Below are 7,949 nucleotides of genomic sequence, written 5' to 3'. Positions count from 1 at the left end.
CAGCTGGCCTTGGTGAGCTCCCAATAGATCAGCCCCACTGTCTCCGTGGGTGGGTGCACCCCTTGTGGTCCTGACTTCTTTGCTCATGTTCTCCCTCCTTCTGAAACCTTTTAACCTTACTGAAACTTGTCTTAGTTTTCTTTGGCGGCTTGTATCATCTGTAGGCAGAGGCTGCCATCTGGTGGTCACGTTTTAGGTTGCACCCTACAGTACTTGCTTTCTCAGCAGGGATGTCAGGCAATCCTGTAAATCCAGGTTAATCTCCAACACTGTATGTCTTAAGTTAATTGTGGTGATAGTTGCATAAATTTGTGAATAAGCTAAAACTTTAAATTGTACATCATATCTTCTTCATCATCATCATTGTTATTGTTTTGGTTTTTGAGACAGGGTTTCTCTCTGTAGCTCTGACTGTCCTAGAACTCACTCTGTAGGCCACACTAGCCTGGAACTCAGAGATCTGCCTGCCTCTGCCTCACCAGGAGGGCCAGGATTAAGGCGTGCGCCACCATGCCTGGCGGATTCGTCTATTTTTATGACTACACCTTCAGTGCAAAGATCTCGCAACCACTTCTTCCTTCTTTGAAGTATTTCTGACTTCCCAGCTTGGTCCAGAAGGAGGCCCTCTGCAGCACAGCAGTTTTGCCTGCAGGAATCTTAGCACAGTACCCGGCAGCCTTTCTGTCTCTGGACCAGAGCATTAAGTCCTGTACCACAGTGACTGTTCTTTGTTACGTTCATATTTGAGGGGCTAGGAAATAACTGATGATGTGAGAAAGACATTTAAAACTCAGTAGAAAGTCATTGCAATTAAAATACAGAACAAGGGTAGGAGTGACGGCTCAGTGGCGCGGAGCCGGTGTTGCTTTGGCTGAAGACTTGGGTTTGGTTATCAGCACCTACACTGAGTTGTAACTCCAGCTCCTGGGGACCCAATGCCGCTTCTGGCCTCTGAGGCTTCTTGCATTCACTCACACACACACACACACACACACACACACACACACACACACACACACACACAAACATGTTAAAAAAATAAAAAAAAAATCTTAGCCACTCACCACGGTGCTGCACACCTTTAATCCCAGCACTTGGGAAGCAGAGTCAGGTGAGTCTCTGTGAATGTAAGGTCAGCTTGGTCTACTTAGCGAGTTCCAGATCAGTCAAGGCTACATAGTGAGACCCACCCATATGTAACTTATATACATTAAAAAAAAAGAACAAACAATCCGAAATCCAACCAGGAACAAGAATTCAGTGCAGTCAGGGAAGGGCAGCAAGGACTGGCACAGAGCAAATGCGTGGACTTTAGACATCCAGGGACTAGGGAGGATCTGACTTTGCACATGATGAAAAAGGCGGGGTGAAAATTGATGACCATATTGGACCCTTCCTGCGGGGAGGGCCTATTAGGAGTCTGTGGATGCACAGGAAAGATTCTAAAGTAGAAATGTGGAAAATGAAAGGAAGAGGGAGATGGTCCAGAACACCGCTGTGAAAAGAAGAAAAAAACTAGCGGGGCGGGGCCATAGTGGTTCACGCCTTTAATCCCAGCACTCCAGAGGCAGAGGCAGGCGGATCTCTGTGAGTTCGAGACCAGCCTGGTCTACAGAGCTAGTGCCAGGACAGGCTCCAAAGCCACAGAGAAATCCTGTCTCGAAAAACCAAAATAAACAAAAACAACAACAACAAAAAAACTAGCCAGAACATGGGCCAATGGCGTAAAGGAACGGAGTTTGGATCTAACAGAAGAGGCGTTTGCTGTCACAGTCTCTCTTCCTCCCTGTCTCCTTTCCTCCCTCCTTCCCTTCCTCATTCCCTCCTACCTCCTTACGTTTGTTAAGATTGTTCCATGTACCCCAGGCTGGGCCTAAACTCACTCTCTGGTTGAGAATGACCTTGAACTTCTGGTTCTCCTACCTTTACCTCCTGGGTGCTAAGATATACACATTGCAGGCATATACCACTACACCCAGCTTATGTGATGCTGGAGACAGGACTCAGACCCTCATGGATGCTGCACAAGTATTCTGTCCACTAAGCTACAGCCCCAGCTCATGCATCGTGGTCTCTGAAGTAAATGTGTTCAGCTGCAATTGAGTTCAGCTGTAAGACTGGTAGGGTTTCTTCCACGTATCTCAGTGTCTCCCCGTGTATAACAGCATTTTGCTACCCGGCTGTCTCTGTGGTAGGGTCTCATCACTTCAGGAGTGCTTTAGGTACTTTCTTTGTTGCTGAGGAGCAACTTTAGTGAGGGGCCTTTGCTTTGTCTCAGGGTAGCAGGGGTGTAGCCATATTTTGTTTATGTTATTGATTGTTATGTTTTAACAAATAACATATCACTACACTGGGCTACTGCCCCATTGTGACAGGGAGGGCTGGCAGTTGGGGTCACTCTGACTGTGTCAGCGTGAAGCATCCGTTATTGACGTCTTGGCAGAGCAGGAAACAGAAGATCTGGAAGAGAACCCTCAAATGCCTGCACCCAGGGACCCACTCCACCAACCAGTGCCTCCCTTACCAAAGGTTTCATAACTTTCTAAAACAATTCTACCATCTGGGGACTGAGTGCTCAAACACATGAGCCTGGCGAGAACACTCCACATTCAAACCCTAAAAGAAGTCTAAGGTTCTTTCTTTCTTCTTAGTTTTTTTTATATACAAAATCCTTTTTTTAAAAAAAACTTTATTATTTATAGTGTTCTGTCTGCATGTATGCCTACAGGCCAGATGAGGGCAGCAGATCTCATTATAGATGGTGAGCCACCTTGTGGGTTCTGAGAATTGAACTCAGGACCTCTGGAAGAGCAGTCAGTGTCCTTAATTGCTGAGCCATCTCTCCAGTACCCACCTCCCCTTAAAGACAAGATCTCACATATTGCAGGGTGTCCTGGAACTCACCATCTCCACCTCTCAGGTGCTGAGAGTTTAGGCCTGTACTACTTCACCCAGCTTCTCTTTAGATTTTTGAGGTGTTGTCTCACGGTGTGGCCCACGGTGGCTCCCGGCACCAGCTAGTCCGGTTTTCCCTGCAGAGAGGTAAACAGCTTTACTAGAGAGCCTTTGGGAGTTGGCGGGATTCTCGAAGGAGAGCACCTGAAATGCCATCGCTCCTGCTACTTTTGATTGATAGGTAGCATCACAATGCCAGCCTGGACTCAAGAGGTTAGGAAGCACCTCTCCTGGGTGAGCGGTGGGCACTTGTGTGGAAGAGGAACTTGATAATGCCCTTGTCTTGAGGAGTGTTCACTGCAGATGCAGCCAGCTAAGAGCTATAGCTAATACGTAGCGAGCACTTCTGAGTCAGAAAGCAGGCCATATCTGACACACACCATCTCATAGAGTCCCTCTGTATAAAGTCTCCATGCCCAGTTGCACTCAAGACCAGCCTCAGCTAACTCAGGTGGGGTTCTGTGGACTCCCCACTCCTCCGTGAGAACATACCCATGGTCACCTATTCCAGCTGGGGTGATCTTTTTTGCAAGTACACAAAGCTGAATGCCTCAAGATAGCAGTTACTTGGCTCTGAGGGAAGTCCTATATAACAGTAAAACAGTCGTATCAAGTCCAGCATAACTATATATTGAACTCCCAGTGTAAAAGATAAATAAATCCCTTAGAGTTGGGGGTATGCTCAGTGTTAGAGTGTGTGCTTATTGTGTACAAGGCTCTTGTATATAGTATACAATAATATAATTAACATAATTATTATATAATTATAACAAAACTATATATTTGGCTTAAGATCTGGGCGTAGCTGTGCACACCTTTAATTTCAACTCTCAACAGCCATCACTGAAGCTTTTGCTGCAGTCTGCTGATCTGGATGCAGAGCTCTCAGCTCCTTCTTCAGCGTCTTGTCTGCCTGTGTGCTACCTTGCTACAACAATAATGGACTAAACCTCTGAATTACTGTGTAACTGCCAGGAGGCCATCATGCTAGTAAGCTGAGAGGGAAACTGAGGCAAGATGAAATTGTCCAGGCTGTCCTGGTCAGTCATGGTTGGTGTCATCTTTCAGGTAGGGCTTTTGGTGTGTTACCCGGAAAAAGGGTTGTTTACGTACCAGATGGGCGCCGAATTATGCTACTGCCGTCATTGAGTACCTGGCAGTGGAAATCCTAGAATTGGCTGGAAATGCTGCCAGAGGCAGCAAGAAGGCTGGGCTAGCCCCCAGACACATCCTGCTGGCTGTTGCCAATGATGAAAAGCTCAACCAGGTGCTGAAAGGAGTAACTACTCCCAGTGGGGGTGTCCTGCTTGGAATTCACCCCAAACTACTGGCCAAAAAGCGAGGGACCAAAGGCAAATCAGAAATGATCCTCACCCCAACCACAGAGAAAAGTAGAAGGAAGGCCATAAACGGGGTCAGGTAAGAAATGGGGCAAGCAATCCAAGGCCACCAAGCCACGGACATCTAAGATGTCCAAAACAAATGACAATGATAAAGAAAGAACATCAAATTCCACCCAGGAAGATGGGCCAGCAGATGGCTTCACCATAGGGTGAAAAGGGCCAAGAAATAAACACCCCGACCCTGACTTGACCTCAGGACCAGAACTTGAAATCACACAAATCCCTGAACTTGTCATAGTGATCAGGTTGCAGAATCCAACCCATCCCTGAGGTCCCTGAGCTCAAAATGCCACCAATCCCTGAGTTTGCTCCAGAATCACACCACCAACATCCACCAGTCCAAAGACATCATGGAAAGTGCTGCTATCCCCACCCTGAAATCCTATATAAGGTCTGTACCCTGTTCAGTTTGCTGCTTCTCACCAGAGGCACCCTCCTCCTGGATTCTTCCTTCCCAATAAATCTCTTGAGGGAGGTTCATTGCGATGTGACATTTTCACCAGAGCAGAGCCCAGCTATAACAACTTTCTCTGGAGCAGAGCAGAACCGGAACACTTTTACAGGGGAAAGTTTCCCTTAGGCAACCAGAGTTGTTACACTCCTGCTGACCTGAGTAGCTGTAACTCTTCTCCAGAGCAGAGCCAGCAGAACTGTAACAACAAATGAAACCCTCTCCTGCAGGAGCAGAGTTGCTACACTTGCATTGGGGAAACCTTTCCCTGGAGCAGAGCTGTGAGCTGTTATGCTCACTGTTGGCTCTGTGGTGTTCCTTGACTCCGGACTGCCCTTTGCTCAGATACCTTTCCATCTGAGCTGCAATGCTTACATTCACCATCCTATCTTCTAAGAGCCTTGGTATAGGGACAGAAGCTAAACGACACCCTAAGTGACATCAGCCACCTTGGTTCCACAAGGGTAGAGGACGTCGTCCACCGGATCCCAGCCGAAATCATCCTCAAAGAAGCCATAGGTAAAGACTTGGAAATGGGTGGGGGTAAGGGGGGAGAGTTCTTAGAAACGGTACAGAACTCCACAAATCTCAACGCCCTTTGAAAGTGGCTTAAGCGGCCATTAGTCAGTTTGGTGAGCTCAGAGCCAAATTTGTCATCCGCTGTTACATCTCCTCATGGGGTACCAGCAAATGTGAGGAGATGGAAGAGGCCATCAAACTCTACCTGTCAGCAACTGAGGACAAGACGTTTAATTCCGTCACCTTTACACTTTTCCTGGTGGGAGAAACTGCTTCCCAAACAGGTTGTCGCCCAGGTGACCCTCAAGGCCCTCTCAGCCCACTTGGACAACTCGAGCGTGTCCTCTCTGAAGAGCCTGTACTTCCTGCTCTCTGGCAGTGAGAGTATCTCGCCGGCCAAACTGTACACCAAGTTGCTCTCCGGTGGGGGACGGAGGAGGATCGGTGTCACAGCACAAGGGCAGGGGTTTAATTTTAAAACGCTTGAGGAATAAAACACGCGGGGAAGGTTGGCATGGCAGGGAGGCAGAGGTTGTCTGTGAGGGTGGCAGAGGCACTGGGAACACGCTTGTCCGTCCTGCCTGCCTGGAGGAGGGGCCCAGCACCTTTTATATTCTTTACCTCCCCTGCAATTAACCAGGTCTCCCCACCCCCTGAGTTTTCCTTCCATGTGTCCCCCCCCTTTGCTTTAGAACTCTTAAAGAAACCAACATAAAAATAAAAATAGACCTTGTTTAGATTTAGAGCATTGACTTTTACACACTCTTGTACTCTTGCACACATGCTAACCCTCTCAAATTTCTCAAGTCTTTGTTTCCTTCTTTTCTCCAAGTGAAAAGGATGTGGCCGTCCCTTGGGCGTCCTGGCTGCCTCCCTCAGTGAATAGACGGGAAAATGGTTGTGTGGTGCTTTCCTCTTCGGTTGTACAGTCCCCCTCCCTGACCCATAAAATATTTGTAATTACACCTAAAGAGTTTTTGCTTCTGGATTTTTGTTTGTTTGTTCGGTTTTGTTTTCAGAGAAAAAGAGAAATGAAAGGAAACAGTCACCCGTGTCTCTCCTGGCCCTTGGCCGTCACCGACCTGTTTCTTGCTTCTGTGAATTTTACTTTTTTATATTTTACAGTCAAGTGAGATCTTGCAATATTTCTTTTTCTGATAACATTCTTTTAAAGAAGAAAATTTCTTTATTTTTATGTGTGTGAATGTGTGTCTGTGGGCCACATGCATGCCTGGTGTCCTTGGGGTTCAGAAGAGGGTATCAGATCCTCTGGGACTAGAGTGACGGACAGTTGCGAGCCTCCATGTAGGTGCTGGGAATTGAACCCAGGTCCTCCGGAAGAGCAGTCAGTGCTCTTAACCACTGAGCCATCTCTCCAGCCCCATCACATTTTTTTTTTTAAATGCCAGGATTTGGTGACTGGATCAGTGTGGGTGGGTAAGAAAGCAGAGAAGTTGTCTTTTTAGCAGTACCTGGATGTGGGAGTCGACCCGAGGAAGTACAGAAAACACCGGAAGCTGTGTGCATCTGTAGGGTGAGAGGGAGAAGGTGGCACAGACAATCTGAACTGTGGAATTTCTGGGTCACTTAAGGAGAGATGCCCTTAAGTAGTCGAAGATCGGAGACATTAGCTTTCATTTCACACTTGGACAATTTGAGATTCAGAAGAGCAGTCACTTGCCCAGGGTTCACAGATCTCGCCTGTCTGTCTGGTGCTTGTTTGTTCTTCGCACATTGTGTTTGCCTTCTCATGGGAAAAGTGATTAATGAGGAATTCACCTGCAGAGTACAGCCATCCTCCGGACTGCACTGTGTGTAGCCAGTTCTCATTCTGGCTCCCCTCCACTCTTAAGAAAGGATAGAATCTATATTCAAGGGACTCTTCATTTTCCTCCATTTTTTTTTTGTGTTGCTGGAAATTGAACAGGAAACCTGGCACGTTCTAGGCAAGCATTCTTACAGTCCTAACCCTAAGATAAAATTACTTTAAAATTTTTAAAATCATAGACGGGGCATGATGGCACACGCCTTTAGTCCCAGCACTTGGGAGGCAGAGGCAGGCGGATCTCTGTGTGTTTGAGGTCAGCCCGGTCTATACAGTGAGTTCTAGAATAGTCAAGACTACACAGAGAGATTATGTCTCAACTTTTTAAAAAATTACACAGATATTTATTTAGTGTGTGTGCTTGTGCATGTGTCACGATGCACGTGTGGAAGTCAGAGGAAAACTTGGAGGTGATTTTCCCCTTGCGTCATGTGGGTTCCGGGGTTAGGATTTATGCAGACAGTTTCTGTGGCAAGAATTTTTAACTTCTGAGGTATCCTGGATCAACAATGTTATTTTATTTTAGATTTCTTTAGCTTATGTGTATGTGCATTTTGCCTGCATGTATGTATGTGCACCTCATGTGTGCCTGGTGCCCACAGAGGCCAGAAGAAGGGGTGCTAGGCTTCTTTAGTCCTTGTCTCTTGTCCTTTAGAACAAGAGGGATAGTTGCGGCTCACTAAGTGGGTACTGGGAACCAAACCTTGGTCCTCTGCAAGAGGTGCTTAACTGTTGAGCCATCTCTCCAGCTCTGACAATGCTATTTTAAAAACCTAGAGCTCTTTGGCTGCATATG

The 7,949-nt window shown here is 46.9% G+C and overlaps 1 pseudogene; it reads left to right on the top strand.

Annotated features, from left to right (window-relative positions):
* Nucleotides 1–5,822, top strand: part of LOC101979814 — a 24,928-nt pseudogene extending 19,106 nt beyond the window's left edge.
* Nucleotides 5,823–7,949: the final 2,127 nt, after the last annotated feature.

This window comes from Microtus ochrogaster, chromosome 4, assembly GCF_000317375.1.
Source record: "Microtus ochrogaster isolate Prairie Vole_2 chromosome 4, MicOch1.0, whole genome shotgun sequence".
Lineage (NCBI taxonomy): Eukaryota > Metazoa > Chordata > Mammalia > Rodentia > Cricetidae > Microtus > Microtus ochrogaster.
The sequence above is the reverse complement of the archived record's forward strand: the minus strand, read 5'-3'. Positions and strand labels throughout refer to the sequence as shown.